Source organism: Hippopotamus amphibius, chromosome X, assembly GCF_030028045.1.
Source record: "Hippopotamus amphibius kiboko isolate mHipAmp2 chromosome X, mHipAmp2.hap2, whole genome shotgun sequence".
Classification (NCBI taxonomy): Eukaryota; Metazoa; Chordata; class Mammalia; order Artiodactyla; family Hippopotamidae; genus Hippopotamus; species Hippopotamus amphibius.
In genome coordinates this window covers 9,243,173-9,258,835 of record NC_080203.1, presented here as the reverse complement: position 1 = coordinate 9,258,835, position 15,663 = coordinate 9,243,173, and the positions used below count along the sequence as shown (strand labels likewise).

The 15,663-nt window shown below is 39.8% G+C and overlaps 1 pseudogene; it reads left to right on the top strand.

Annotated features, from left to right (window-relative positions):
• The first annotated feature begins 14,786 nt into the window (after positions 1–14,786).
• Positions 14,787–15,213, top strand: LOC130842290 (60S ribosomal protein L32-like; annotated as a pseudogene).
• Positions 15,214–15,663: the final 450 nt, after the last annotated feature.

Genomic DNA, 15,663 nt, shown 5'->3' with positions numbered 1-15,663 from the left:
GAGGTCACTAATCATTTAATTCCCACTGCAAGAATGTGTGGAAAAATTGGGGCAATCGGAAATTTTCCAAAGAGGAAAGGACTGTCTTGGGATGCCACGTGCCCTTGACTCATGGGTGAATAATGTTTAATGCCATTTAGGGAACTCACTTGACGTTATTGGTCAAGAAAAAACAAACCTCCTGCAGCTTGATGCACAGAGAGACTCACCATCATGATTGAAAGACCCCAACCCCAACTCATGAAAACAGTAAGAAACACTGAGCTCTTACGCGCCCACCCACTGTCTTATGTGTTTTACATGCATTATTATTCCTGATAATGACCTTTTGAGTTGGCAGCTGTGATACCCCCATTTTGCAGATGGGGAGATCGAGGCCCTAGTTATACAGCTGCGAAAGGGGTGCTGCTGTGTTGGTCACCAGGAAGCCCTTCTTGGCATCTTCCCGACAGGGGGCCAGAGCCACCCGCCACTCACACACTCCACTGAGGTGGGCACAGCTTGTGAACTGGCTGGTCTTAGGGCCATGGCCTGTGGCCCCCAACTAGGGCAGGGCACAATGTTGGCTCCTTAGATCTAGACCCCAGAGTCTAACTAGCTTCCACCTGCTGCAGTGAGTAGAAAGTGGATTCCAATCCTTCCACCTTCCTTTTTGGAGCCCACAGCACAATCACCAACCAAGATGTCCACAGGACCCGGGCAGGCAGTGGAGGTACAGACAGAGGAAAATCATGGGCACGTGTCCTAACGGGGGCAGCCACTCCTCAGCTACCTGCTGTCATGTTGGAACTTGGGCCCAGTGTGGCCAGACCTTACTGTTTTCAAGTGAAGCCAGTAATTGAGATTTTTAATGAAATTAGAACATTCTTTAACACTCATATACAAAAATAAACTCAAAATGGATTAAAGACCTAAATGTAAGACCGGATACTATAAAACTCTTAGAATACTCTTTGATATAATCGCAGCAATATCTTTTTTGATCTGTCCCCGAGAATAAGGGGGAAAAAAAAAACCAAACAACCCACAAATGGGACCTAATTAAAAGCTTTTGCACAGCAAAGGAAACCACAAACAAAACTAAAAGACAACCCACAGAATGGGAGAAACTATTTGCAAACGATGCAACTGACAAGGGATTAATCTCCAAAATTTACAAACAGCTCATGCAGCTCAATGTCAATAAAACACACAACCCAATCAAAAAATGGGCAGAAGAACTAAATAGACATTTCTCCAAAGAAGACATAACAGGTGGCCAAGAGGCTCATGAAAAGATGTTCAAAGTTGCTAATTATTAAAGGCAAATCAAAACTACAATGAGAAATCACCTCACGCCAGTCAGAATGGCCATCATCAAAAAGTCTACAAACAATAAATGCTACAGAGGGTGTAGAGAAAAGGGAACACTCCTATACCGCTGGTGGGAATGTAAATCCGTAGAGCCACCACGGAGAACAGTATGGAGGTTCCTTAAGAAACTAAAAATAGAGCTACCACATGATCCAGCAATCCCACTCCTGGGCACATATCTGGAGAAAAACATGATTCAAAAGGATACATGCACCCCAGTATTCATTGCAGCACTATTTACAATAGCCACAACATGGAAGCAACCTAAATGTCCATCAGCAGATGAATGGATAAAGAAGATGCAGTACATAATATACAATGGAATATTACTCAGCCATAAAAAAGAATGAAATGATGCCATTTGCAGCAACATGGGTGGACCTGGAGATGATCCTATTAAATGAAGTCAGACAGAGAAAGACATATCATATGACACTGCTTATGTGCGAAATCTAAAAAAAAAAAGATACAATTGAACTTATTTACAAAACAGAAACGAACTCAGACTTAGAGATCAAACTTATGGTTACCAGTGGGGAAGGGTGCGGGATAGGGATTGATTGGGAGTTTGGGATCGACATGTACATGCTGGTATAATTAAAATAGATAACCAAGGACCTACTGTATAGCACAGGGAACTCTGCTCAATACTATATAATAACTTACATGGGAAAAGAATTCGAAAAAGAATAGATACATGTATATGTATAACTGAATCATTCTGCTGTACACTTGAAACTAACACAACATTGTTAATCAACTATACTCCAATATTAAATAAAAATTAAAAAAAAGAATAAAAAAAAAAAAAAACCATATGATCATCTCAATAGATGCAGAAAAAGCTTTTGACAAAATTCAACATCCATTTATGATAAAAACTCTCCAGAAAATGGGCACAGGAGGAAATTACCTTAACATAATAAAAGCCATATATGAGAAACCAAAAGCCAGCATCGTTCTAAATGGTGAAAAACTGAAAGAATTCCCTCTAAGAACAGGAACAAGTCAATGATGTCCACTCTCACCATTATTATTCAACATAGTATTGGAAGTGTTAGCCACAGCAATCATAGAAGAAAATGAAATAAAAGGAATCCAAATTGGAAAAGAAGAAGTAAAACTGTCACTCTTTGCAGATGACATGATATTATATATAGAAAACCCGGAAGACTCTATCAGAAAACTGCTAGCACTAATCGATGAATTTAGTAAAGTAGCAGGACACAAAATTAATGCGCAGAAATCTCTTGCATTCCTATACACTAACAACGAAAGAGCACAAAGAGAAATTAAGGAAACTCTCCCCTTTACCATTGCAACAAAAAGAATAAAATACCTAGGAATAAACCTGCCTAAGGAGGCAAAAGACCTGTATGCAGAAAACTATAAGACACTGATGAAAGATATCAAAGATGACACAAACAGATGGAGGGACATACCATGTTCTTGGATTAGAAGAATCAACATTATGAAAATGATTGTACTACCCAAAGCAATTTACACATTCTACAGAATCCCTATCAAATTACCAATGGCATTTTTCACAGAACTAGAACAAGAAATCTTAAAATTTGTATGGAAACACAAATGACCCTGAATAGCCAAAGCAATCTTGAGAAGGAAAGACGGAGTTGATGGAATCAGGCTTCCTGACTTCAAACAACACTACAAGGCCACAGTGATCAAGACAGTATGGTACTGGCACAAAAACAGAAATATAGATCAATGGAACAGAATAGAGAACTCAGAGGTATGCCCAAGCACATATGGGCACCTTATCTTTGACAAAGGAGGCAAGAATATACAATGGAAAAAAAGACAGCCTCTTCAATAAGTGGTGCTGGGACAATTGGACAGCTACATGTAAAAGAATGAAATTAGAACACTTCCTAACACCATACACAAAAATAAACTCAAAATGGATTAAAGACCTAAATATAAGGCCAGCCACTAGAAAACTCCTAGAGGAAAACATAGGCAGAACACTCTAGGACATCCATCAAAGCAAGATCCTTTTGGACCCACCTCCTAAAATCATGGAAATAAAATCAAGAATAAACAAATGGGACCTAATGAAACTTAACAGCTTTGGCACAGCGAAAGAAACCATAAACAAGACTAGAAGACAACTCTCAGAATGGGAGAAAATACTTGCCAACGAAGAAACAGACAAAGGATTAATCTCCAAGATATACAAGCAGCTCATGCAGCTTCATACCAAAAAAGCAAATAACCCAATCCACAAATGGGCAGAAGTCCTAAACAGACATTTCTCCAAAGAAGACATACAGATGGCCAACACACACGAAAAGAGGCTCAACATCACTAATCATCAGAGAAATGCAAGTCAAAGCCACAATGAGGTATCACCTCACACTGGTCAGAATGGCCATCATCAACAAATCTAGAAACAATAAATGTTGGAGAGGGTGTGGAGAAAAGCGAACTCTTCTGCACTGTTGGTGGGAATGTAAGCTGGTACAGCCACTATGGAAAACAGTTTGGAGGTTCCTTAAAAAACTACAAATAGAACTACCATATGATCCAGTAATCCCACTCCTGGGCATATACCCAGAGAAAACCATAATCCAAAAAGAAACATGTACCATAATGTTTATTGCAGCACTATTTACAATAGCCAGGACATGGAAGCAACCTAAATGCCCATCAACAGGTGAATGGATAAAGAAGATGTGGCATATATATACAATGGAATATTACTCAGCTATAAAAAGGAATGAAATGGAGCTATATGTAATGAGGAGGATAGACCTAGAGTCTGTCATACAGAGTGAAGTAAGCCAGAAAGAGAAAAACAAATATTGTATGCTAACTCATATATATGGAATCTAAATTTTTAAAAAAATGGTACTGATGAACACAGTGACAAGACAAGAATAAAGATGCAGATGCAGAGAATGGTCTGGAGGACACGAGGTTGAGGGGGCGGTGGACAAAGCGGAAGCTGGGACGAAGTGAGAGAGTAGCATAGACATATATATACTGCCAACTGTAAAATATGGGGGGAAGTTGCTGTATAACAAAGGGAGATCAACTAAATGATGGATGATGCCTTAGAGGGCCGGGTCGGGGAAGGTGGGGGGGAGTTGAGGGAGGGAATATGGGGATATGTGTATAAATACAGCTGATTGACTGCTGTGCCTCAAAAACTGGTACAAGAGTGTAAAGCAATTATATTCCAATAAAGAGCCAAAAAAAGAAAAGAAAAGAAAAGAAAAGAAAAGAAAAGAAAAGAAAAGAAAAGAAAAGAAAAGAAAAGAAAAGAAAAGAAAAGAAAAGTAAAGCAAAGCAAAGCAAAGCAATGCACCACATACTAACTGGGTGACCCTGGAAAAGTTGGTTAGCTTCTATTCCCTTACTTAAAAAACAGAGATCTTAATCCTGGCCCTGCTTCCTTCACAAGAATGTGGTAAGGATTCAATGATACATTGTAGATGAAAATGTGTTATCAACAGAAAAATGTCATAAAAATCAAAAAGAACTAGTACCAGATCATGATATTAAAAGCGTTTATATTAATTGCTTGTCATGCCCAGTTCTGTACCCTCTGGCGGTTCCTTCTCTCTTCCTCCAAGCCTCAAGGCAGTGGTGATTGTGTGAAACCACTTCACTGTGATAATGAGCCGCAGGAGTGGGTACCCTCCACTCCATGCTCTCTCTCTCCTTCATACATTTCCTTATATTCTTCCTTCCTATAGCATCCAGTCCTCCTGACCTTCTGCCTCTTAGGCTGGACTCCTTGCTTACTTCCCTCTGCCATTCCACATGCTCTCAGTTTCCCCTGACAGCCCACTGCCTCCTCTCCCCAAGTCCCCACCAGACCTTCTCCCTCCTCTTCCAGGCTTAGGCCAGGCTCCTTTTTATTCACCCACACTTGTGTCCCTGCTCCTTGGCTCTTTATGCTTAGGAAGAGAGACCATGTTCCCACTCCTGCCAGGTATGCTCAACAGCAAGAGCCTCAAATAAATGAGGACCTGGTCCCTTCTTGAAATGGGACTGCTCCGAGGGATAAAATCTGTGCTGCCTGGCCTGGAATGTCTTTGAGCATTCTGAGATACAGGAGTAAAGATGACAAGAGTATAAGAAGTATTTTACATATATCATCTCATTTAATCCTGACAACATCTCTATGAAGCTGCTTATATACATGCTACAAATGAAGCCAAGGAAATCACAGGTTAAGAAACTTGATAAAGTTCTTCAATGAAGATTTATTAGTCCCTACAGCTTCCATATTACTTCATAGTACAAGTGTGTACTGGCCATTGTGGGGAGCAGGAAGCAGAAAGTAGAGGGTAGGATACCTATTACACATATACAAGATGGTTTTTCTATCACCATCCTCTCATAAGTGACAATTAAGATATTTTTTGTTTAAAATAAGGCTTTTTCTTGTATGAGTTTAGACTCTTTTTGTTGTAAATGAAAGAAAACTAACCCAAACTGGGTTAAATAAAAGCAGAATTTAATGATTCGCATACCTACAGAGTCCAGGGGTAGCGACAGCTCAGAGCATGGCTGGCTTCAGGGTTAAAATTATATCATCAGGAACAAGTTTCTTGGTCCTGCCTTCTGCTTTATTAGTTTCAGTCTCTAGAGCAACATTTAGCAAGATGGTAGCAACAGCTCCAAATTCTTAATCTTTTTAGGTTCAAGACCACTTAGAAAGAGACTATCTTCCTAAAATGTCCCAGACATTATGTCTCATTGGTTTTTACTTCATTATGTGCCCAAATCTGAATAATCACTATGGCCATGGTCATATGGGTCAAATGGGATATGGTTGATGGCTTAGTCCTGGGTCACATACTCTGCCAACTGAGTTGTGGGGTGGATGTCACCTGAGCCAAATAGACCAAGAATGGGGGAAGGATGGAGTCTCAAATGTTTATTGTTTGATAAAATAAATGGATATCTCTGGCCAAAAGACAACAAAGGTCCTCTATACACCGCTAATAAATAAATGTCCCAGAGAGGGAATTAATAGCTATTAAAGACTAATAATTCATAACATCTATTGAATTCTCACTATCTACCAGGCACTATGTTAATTAAGCACTTACATATATTCTCATATGCCTCACAACCACCCTCTGAGGTTAAGTACATTATCCAAATCTTACAAATGAGAAAAATTAAGGCCCAAAGCAGTGAAATAACTAACCCAAGGTCTCATAGCTAGTACACAGAAGAACGGGGATATCAACTCAGGATATTGCCAAACTCTAACACTCTCCAGGCTAATTTATTTGTCAGTATAAGGGAGAAATTCTGATGGAGAAACAGAATCATGCTCATGAGGATCAAAGTCCTTATGAGGAGATGGAACAAAACTCCATATTTAAAAAGACTCCCTATAGTAGCTGGGTTAATTTCACCAGTAAGTAACAGAACATTCGATTAAAAAAGACTGAAACAGTGGAAATTTATTATCTCGCCTCTGAGTCCTGAGGCAGGCATTTCCAGGGATGGTTCATTCAGCAGCACTACATCAAGGAATGAGGCTCTCCTCTGCACCAGCTGGTATTCAACAGTTGGTTTATCCCCTCATGGCTGCAAGATGGCTGCAACAGCTCGAGGCATCACATCTTCCTATCACTCTGCCAACCGACAAAAAGTGAAATTTCTCCTTCACTGTCTCCTTTCTATCAGGAAGGAAAACCTTTCCTGGGAGTCCCACAGCTGACAACTTACATCTCATTGACCAGTACTGGGTTACATGCTTTGCCCTAAACCAATCTCTGCTGAAGGAGAATGGAATTCTTTCCTTCACAAGGAGAAAGGCTTGTCCTCTCAACCCCAGAGCCAGAAATAGGATGAGGCATGTGAGGTGTCTAGGGTACAAAATTTAAGGAGGCACTCACTCTCAGGGCCATGTACTTGCAACAACCCTTTGAATTCCTTCTGAAACTGTGTGTACATTTTATGATCTTGAAATGAAGGCCTCCTTAGGATTTTGTGCCCTAAGTGCTTCAATTGCTTTACCTAATGTCAGCCCTGCTCATCATACTGTCTCCTCCCAAAGTCAGGAGTCATTTTAGAATAAAAGAAGGGGAAGATAGTTGTTGAGATGATAATCAATGTTTCAGTATCGGCTACACTTGACTTCTGTCTTGCCTTAGCCATCAAGCATGAATATAACATCCTAGTCTAACTTCTGTCTTTGGGCATTTAATATCTCTGGGGCTTTTTACTGAAAGATCTTCAAGGTTCCTCCTAGCTTTGAAGTCCAGGGAATCTTGTTAAATACTTTTAAATCAAATACTGTTTATGGCTGTATCTGCTGTTAAAGAAGCTGAACAATAAGGAGACTGACATTATTTGATTCCAGAGGAGGGAAAAATCATATATCTGGCTCCAATCCTTCCCCATCAACCTCCCCCTCTATTACCAACTCTTCCTACTTGCCCACCACCAACACACACATTCACAATAAATCATACAGCTGCTAGTGGTATATCTGTCAGATGGAAACTGTAGTGGACACTGTGATGGCCACTGTGTGCCCCACTCCCAGGACTGAAGCACTCATTTCCTCAGCTGTTGGGAGTGTTGGTGACTGACTTTTCTCAGCTGAGTCAATTTCCAGAAACTTTCCACAGCTGGAGAGAGACACCGCTCCCCAAAAATCACATCTCCTTTCCTTGGACAGCCTGTGTCCAATGACTGACTGGTCAGGGTGGAGGGGGGTACCTTGGGGGTGGGGTGTGGAAGGTGGTGGAAGAGGAGTTGTGGGAGAAGTAATAATGGTCCAGGCCCTTACTCCAATTTGGGACAACCTGCAGGGATATTTTAGCTCCAGAATTCTCTGAGGCGTTGGGTTGAGGCCTTTGCTTTGACTGCACCAAGTATAACTTCTCCTTAATCTTCCTTCCTTCGCACCCTGAGAGGTGTAGATCCTGAGAACTCTCACCAATAAACTTCCTGTATACAATTTCCCACCTCAGAGTTTGCTTTCCAGGGAACCCAAACTGTGACAGTAACTATTGACCTTTTTGTGGAAACCGAGAGCATTTCTTTCTTTTTTTCTTCTGCTTCCTTTATTTTATTTTTGGTCACACATACTTATATAGCTATCATCTTTCAATAAAACAGCACATAGTAAACACACATAGTTGAACACATTTCTTTGTGCTAAGGAAATAATGATGTTCCCTAAATTATTTAAGTAGGATTAACTTGCTCCTAACAGTAATTCCTGGAATCAAAGCCACATGACACAAATCTGGAGTGATTTTTCTCTTTGGCTATATGATGAATTGCTCATTTGCAACTGAATGCCCTAAACTGGAGTCCTAGTCCTGAGAGCTTGTATTCTACTATGTGGAAGAATGGTCTCCTTACTGGGCTCTTTACAGACACTGGGAAAAAGTCCTTGTCATTGAAAACATTCATTTTTCATAATGCATTTGTCCTGTAAGTTTCTGTTCTCAAAATTAAGTAGCGTTTCATAGGTCTCCTTGACCTGAGTGTTTGTTAATATATATTTTCTATTAATTTCAAAATCATATACTTCACTGGGCTTGAAATTGGTCCTTAGGGGGGATTCTAACAGCAAGTGAGCAAGCCTTTGCCCCAAGGGTCCTACGTCTGTGTTTCTAATCAAAGGAGCTCATGCTAACTGCTGAATATCTTACATCAGAATAAAACGAGAATGATATTTCCATTGACTGCCTTTATACTGTTTGACTAAAGTGACAAGACTGCAGTAAATTCATTAAATTTTCAGTTGTTATTCTGGTCAATCATAAACAATCTATTTGGTTTGTTTATGATGACAGAAATAACAGACTGTTCAAATAGTGTGATTCATCAACCGGTCTCTTGCTCATCTTAGCTATAAGATGAGATCAAGACCTCACTATTTTACTCTACTGAAAACAACTGATCGAGAAATCTGTTTTATATATATTTTTTCAACATCGTATCCATAGGTAGGATCTAGATAAGTTTCACCAAATAAGGGCATTATCCTCCTAAACAATTCTTCTCACTTCGGTCTCTTAGCACACTTTTGTACTCACACCTGCCAAGGTGTTCTTTTTAAAGCCTAACTTCACCTAATTCAGAAACTGGTAACAGAAGTGGCATGAAACTGTAAAAATAGCAAAAGTATGTATCATTGCCTCAGTGGTCAAGCAGCTTGATAGCAAGGAGACATGAACAGCCTGGATGACTAGAGAGCTATTTAATTTAACGGCAAAACATTCGGTACTATCAGTACATTAACTTAATTACAGATGGTGAGGATACATAGTTGGTGTTTATAATGGAAGAGGATGGAAAAACAAAATGTTAGTAGCATGTATTAGGTTCTATTGACTCTGTTTGGCAAGATATTATATAAGAAAGATGACCTTAAAAAGGAGTGACTGGTTTCTGAGAAGAAATCAAAGGATAAAGGAAGGTCCAGAAAACTGGGGCCTTGTAAAGTTGGAAAAGCCATTTGTTTGTACAATGCAAATGATAGGAGACAGTATAAAACAGGCTTAAAGACTCAAATGCCAGTAAAACTTAACAAAGTGACTCCAGACAGAAACCAAATTAAGGGGGTAGCATTTCCATGTGCTGTTCTAAATATTTTTAACCATAAGTTAAAAGAGGTCTAAGGATAAAGAAGCAAATAAATAAGGAATATTTGAAAATTATGTCCAGAAAAACTTTGATTATAGTTACTGACACACAGAACTAACTAAATACAAATAGATTATTAAATCTGGAGGTAATGGTACTGTTAAAGAAACCATAAGCCTAGACCAAAGTACCTTGGATCGTTCTAGACAAAAAACAAACATAGGCCCTTTACCCTTTCATGATTAGGTGGGTGACTTCAAAGGCTCTGCAGCCCCTAAAGAGTGCTTTCTCCCCAAAATGCATTTTGGATGTGGCCAAGGAGAATAATGAACAAGGAATGGGTCCCCCAGAAGGTAGACCCATGAACCACAGAGATCAATGAACAAGGGAGTTCTCTCAGAGTGCAGAATCAGAGTCTACTCAAGGAACGTTCCCAGCCCAAGGGTAAGGAACCTTCACAGCATCTTCTCAGAAGGATTTCAAAATTACCATGGCCTAGTGACTATTTTGTCTCTTATTCTTCCCTTTCTAAATGGGAATTGTGTTAACTTTTCCTGTGGTTTAAAAAGCCCACATATAGTAGTAGTTTATAACAACAAGCATTCATTTTTCATTCACAGATTTGTGGGTCAGCTGTGGCTTAGTGGGATTCAGCTCCAGGCTATGGGTTGCATTTTGGGCTGCTCAACATGTCTAACTCTAGGGTGCAAGGTGAGGGAACAGCAGTTACCAGGGGTGTGATCTTATAGCAGTTCAGCAACAGAGCACTAAAGTGAAAGCTAAGCCACACAAGCATATCTAAAGCCTCTAGTCCAGCATGGCACAAGTTGGATCTGCTCACACTCCATTAGCCAAAGCAAGGTACGTGGCTGTAAACAAAATCAGTGGAGTGGGGAAATACACCCTGTCCATAGTAAACTATCGTTAAGGACAGAAAAAGGGAAAATAGTGAACACCAATTATCGTCTACCACCAAAATGCTTTGTAATTATTTGTATACTGGGTATGGGTGAGTGTGGGCAGGTGATCTATCTTTTAACCCATAAGTTGCTAGACAAAAAGGGATGACATACGGATGTGATAAAGAATACTGTATATCACCCTGAGAGCTTGGACTTTGAGCTAGGGACACTGAGTAGATAGAATTTAGGGCTGTATCCCTTAGGGAGTGGGGGAATGTCTTCTATGAGTAGAAAGGTAAATGAACCAGTTGGAAGACTAAAAGAAAGACTCAGAAACACAATGCTAAGTGTCAGAGTGAATATGAGTCACCCAACCAACCATTCAGCCATTCTTGTTGAAGTTACACACGTAAGAACTAGATATAATCAGAAATTGTTTCCTAACTGAACCTTATGGCTCCCATCTGATCAAACTCCAATTTCCTGACAAGTCCCCAATTCAAAAATTAAATTCTAGGAGTGTCTTAAAAGTACTCTGGGGTTGGGGCAGGGGGTGGGGGTGGGGGCAAAGGGGAAGCTGGGACGAAGTGAGAGAGTAGCATTGATATATATACATCACCAAGTGTAAAATAGATACCTAGCGGGAAGCTGCTGCATAACACAGGGAGATCAACTCGATGACTTGTGATGACTTAGAGGAGGGACAGGGAGGGTAGGAGGGAGTCGCGGGAGGGAGAGGATAAGGGGATATATGTATAAATACAGCTGATTCACTTTGTTGTACAGCAGAAACTGGCACAACAGTGTAAAGCAATTACACTCCAATAAAGAGCTTAACACTAAATAAATAAATAAATAAATAAACAAACAAACAGACAGATAAATTTGGGGGGAAAAAGTACTCTAGAAAAAGTCCCAAGGTATATGTACCGCTTTCCTGGGTACTTCTACTACTCAGTTACTCTTCTATTTTCATATGTTCACTGGCCATTTGTACTTTAATCTTCTCCCAATTACTTATTTATAGCTATCAGTTAGGATAGGCTAGGTTATGCTACAAAAACACCCCCCAAATCTCAGTAGCCTACAAGAAGAAAGGCTAGTTTCTCATACTCCATGTTCACCACAGGTCAGACCCCCTTATCTTCACTCCAGAACCCAAGTTGATGGAGCTGCCACTAGTTAGTAGCCACAACAATGATGGCTGCCATGGCCAAAGAAATATAGAATCTGATGAAGCATTTACTGACTCTCTTGCCGAAACTGTAAAGCACTGTGAACAGTCCCCTACAATATCATTTACCTACTTTTTTCTGTTGTGTTGTCATTTTCATACTAACTTATTGCAGCAATGTGCAGATTAGTAATATTAACCCTGAGCCTCATTTTCTCCAACCTTGTCAGTTGTCTTTTCACTTTGCTTATGATAAACAATGATACATTCTGCCATGTAGAAATTTTAATTTTTTTTTTGGGCCACACCCCATGGCATGTGGGATCCTAGTTCCCTGAGCAGGGATCAAACCCGTGCTCCCTGCATTGGGCCACCAGGGAAGTCCCCAGAATTTTTAATTTTGATGTAAGAAATATGTTAGATTACTTCTTTCTTTCCTCCTTCCCCCCTTCCCTCTTGCCTTTATGGATTCTGGGTTTCGGGTATTTCTTAGGAAGGTCTTTTCAACTTCAAATATTATAAAGGTGGTCTGTTATAGATTCTTCCCTAATATTTTATACTTTTTAAATGTTTGGATATTCAACACAACTGGATTTTTATTGTTGTTTTTGTATATGGTATGAGATAAAACCATAGCTTTCTTTTTTCCCCTTAATAAGATAATCGATAAACAATTATATCAGTACTATTTATTGGGGAAAACATCTCTCATGCCAGCCTGATGGGTAGTTAGATAGATAAATAGATATATAGCAAAAGGATAGGTGTCCAACTGGCCCAGCTGTTTCTGACGGAGTCTGTACTACTTGTAGCACCACACCAACGTTCACTCCTCATCTTTATATCTATCATTTTGAGCTAGAATTGAGAAGAAATATCTGCACCTTTGTGGACGCCCTTTCCTGTGGCTGCTTTGAGTTTTCCCCTGCTCTACTTCTTAAGTCAATACGATGTCTTCTATTTTTTTCCATCTTGTATAAATCACTCAAAATACCTGATCTCTTCAAAGCAGTCTTTCTTATTTTTCAATGCTACTATGGATTTATTCCTTAAATACATTGCATGTCTGATATTTCAACAGGATTTTGAAGAGAGAAGAGTTTAAAATGTATATACGCAGTATGCTATCTTGAACCCCTGATCAATTTCTTTCACGATACTTCACCAGTGTCTTTGAACCCTAGATATGAACACTCCCTGGATTCTTTCCCCCACTGATTTCTCTTAGGCCTATCCCTTCAGTAAACCAAACATGCCTAGATATGACTAAATGCCAGAAATGGACAATCCAAGACTATGACTCTTATGACCCCACTACTCTATCAAAATTACAACTTCAATCTAGCTCTACAATTAAACTAGGCATTGTACCTGGAGCTTGAGTATAATAATGAAAAAGAGTGGAGGCTAACACAACATTGTAAAGCAACCATACTCCAATAAAAATTAATAAAAAGAAAAAAGATAATGGAAAAGAAAGTGCTTAGCTTGTGTGTCCTCCAAAAACAGAAGTGGAGAGAAGAACTGGCACACAAGTAGCAATCCCAAAGAACTGGAGAGGGGGACTGGAAACAGTGAATCTGGGGAAGGTGAAGAAACAAACCAAGGCCTTGTTAATAAGCTACTCATAGTTGTGTCGACCATGGCTCAGTCCTGTGGGGCATCATCTGAGAAGCCACTTAGAATGGTTGTCAGAACTGTCCCCCTGATGAACAACAGCGGGGGAATGTATCCACGGTAGCCCTTTCTCCACTGGTCAAAGGTTGCGCCTTGTAGGAAATAACTCACTCACACCTATAGCTTTGCAATTAAGGTTGCCAGATTTAGAAAATATAAATGTTAAATGCCCAGTTAAATTTGAATTTCAGATAAACCATAAATTTGTTTAGTATAAGTTTGTTCCATACAATATTTGAGACACACTATACTTAAAAAAGAAAAGAAAAGAAAAACTTCCTTATCTGAAATACATACTAAATTGTGTGTCCTATATTTTATCTGGTAACCCTATTTGTGATACAAACAAACAGGTAAGCAAGTTCCTGAAGGTTTACTACTCAGCAGCAGCAGCAAGTCCCTTGGTAAAAAGCAGAGGTATATGGTGCAGCTGAGGTGAGTTGTTTTGAGGTCTGCAGCTGGTTGCCACAGCAACAAATAGAGTTGAAAAGGTGGACCAAGAAGAAGTGAGGCAGGACACAATTGGTATCTGTGCCATTTAAAGGTGAAAATCCTAAAGATAAAGCAATTGAAAAGATTAAATTTAATATAATAGGAAAACTCCAAGGCCGTGCTAAGTCAAGCACTGTGCTGATTTGTAAAAGATGGAAGATGGAGACAAGGGACTTCACCAATGATGGTCTAGTTGGGAAGAGAGTATGGAGAATGGACTAAAAGAGGAGAACTCTTTCAATCACTACACTGAGCCACCTGAGGCGAGGGACTAGGCCTGATTCATCTTTATATTCCCCAATATCTAGACTATATCTGGCACAGAGAAGGCCAGTAAATGTTGGCAGTATGAATATATAAGTAAATGAATGAACAAATGAAAAGATAAGGGAAAGAGAAAAATACTTCAAAAGAAAGAAAGGAAAATAAATCGGAATAAATGAATGCTGAAGGCCTTCAAGAAAGTTTGATTCTTAATTCAAAGAGATCCTTATATGAAAAGAAAAGAATTTTGAAAGTGAGGACATAGGTTACAATTTATTCCTCTAAGTATTTAAAAAACAGCATTGGGGCTCTTCCTCTGTGCTGCCTACGGAGGTGGCAGCCATCTGCTACTCGGCACCATGGCCACCCTCAGACCCCTGGTGAAGCTCAAGATCATCAAAAAGAGGACCAAGAAGTTCATCTGGTACCAGTCAGACCAATATGTCAAGATTAAGCGGAACTGGCATTGACAACAGGGTGCGCAGGAGATTCAGGGGCCAGATCTTGATACCCAACATCGGTTGCGGGAGCAATAAGAAAACAAAGCATAAGCTGCCCAGCAGCTTCCGGAAGTTCCTGGTCCACAACATCAAGGAGCTTGAAGTGCTGCTGATGTTCAACAAATCTCACTGTGCTGAGATTGCTCACAAAGTCTCCTCCAAAAACAGCAAAGCCATTGTGGAAAGAGCAGCCCCACTGGCCATCAGAATCACTAATCCCAACGCCAGGCTGTGCAGCAAAGAAAATGAATAGACAGCTCATGTGCACATTTTGTGTTAATAAAACCATAAAACTCGGCAAAAAAAAGAAAAAGAAAAAATTTTAAAAAATAAAAAAACAGCATTGGGTAAGGCCATTTAAGTGGAGTCTTTACACACACACACACACACACACACACACACACACACACACCCCTGTCATACAGCCCACCCCAAGCGGTCCTGCAGGATAATCACTGATAATCATAATCAGAAAATGTTAACTCTTATCTCCAGAAATTTCCTGGGTAATTATATGCAACTGTGAACATCTTTTTTCAGATAATGTTACTTCCTCTTTAAACTTATTCTAGACTAACAAAATCAATATCTGCTACAAAGTGCCAATGAATCAAGGAGTGTGACCGCTCTGAGGGTTACTCTAACAGATGGTCATAAAGGAAAGTTTGAAGGTGTGATGGGCAAAATGTGTCCCTCCCCAAAA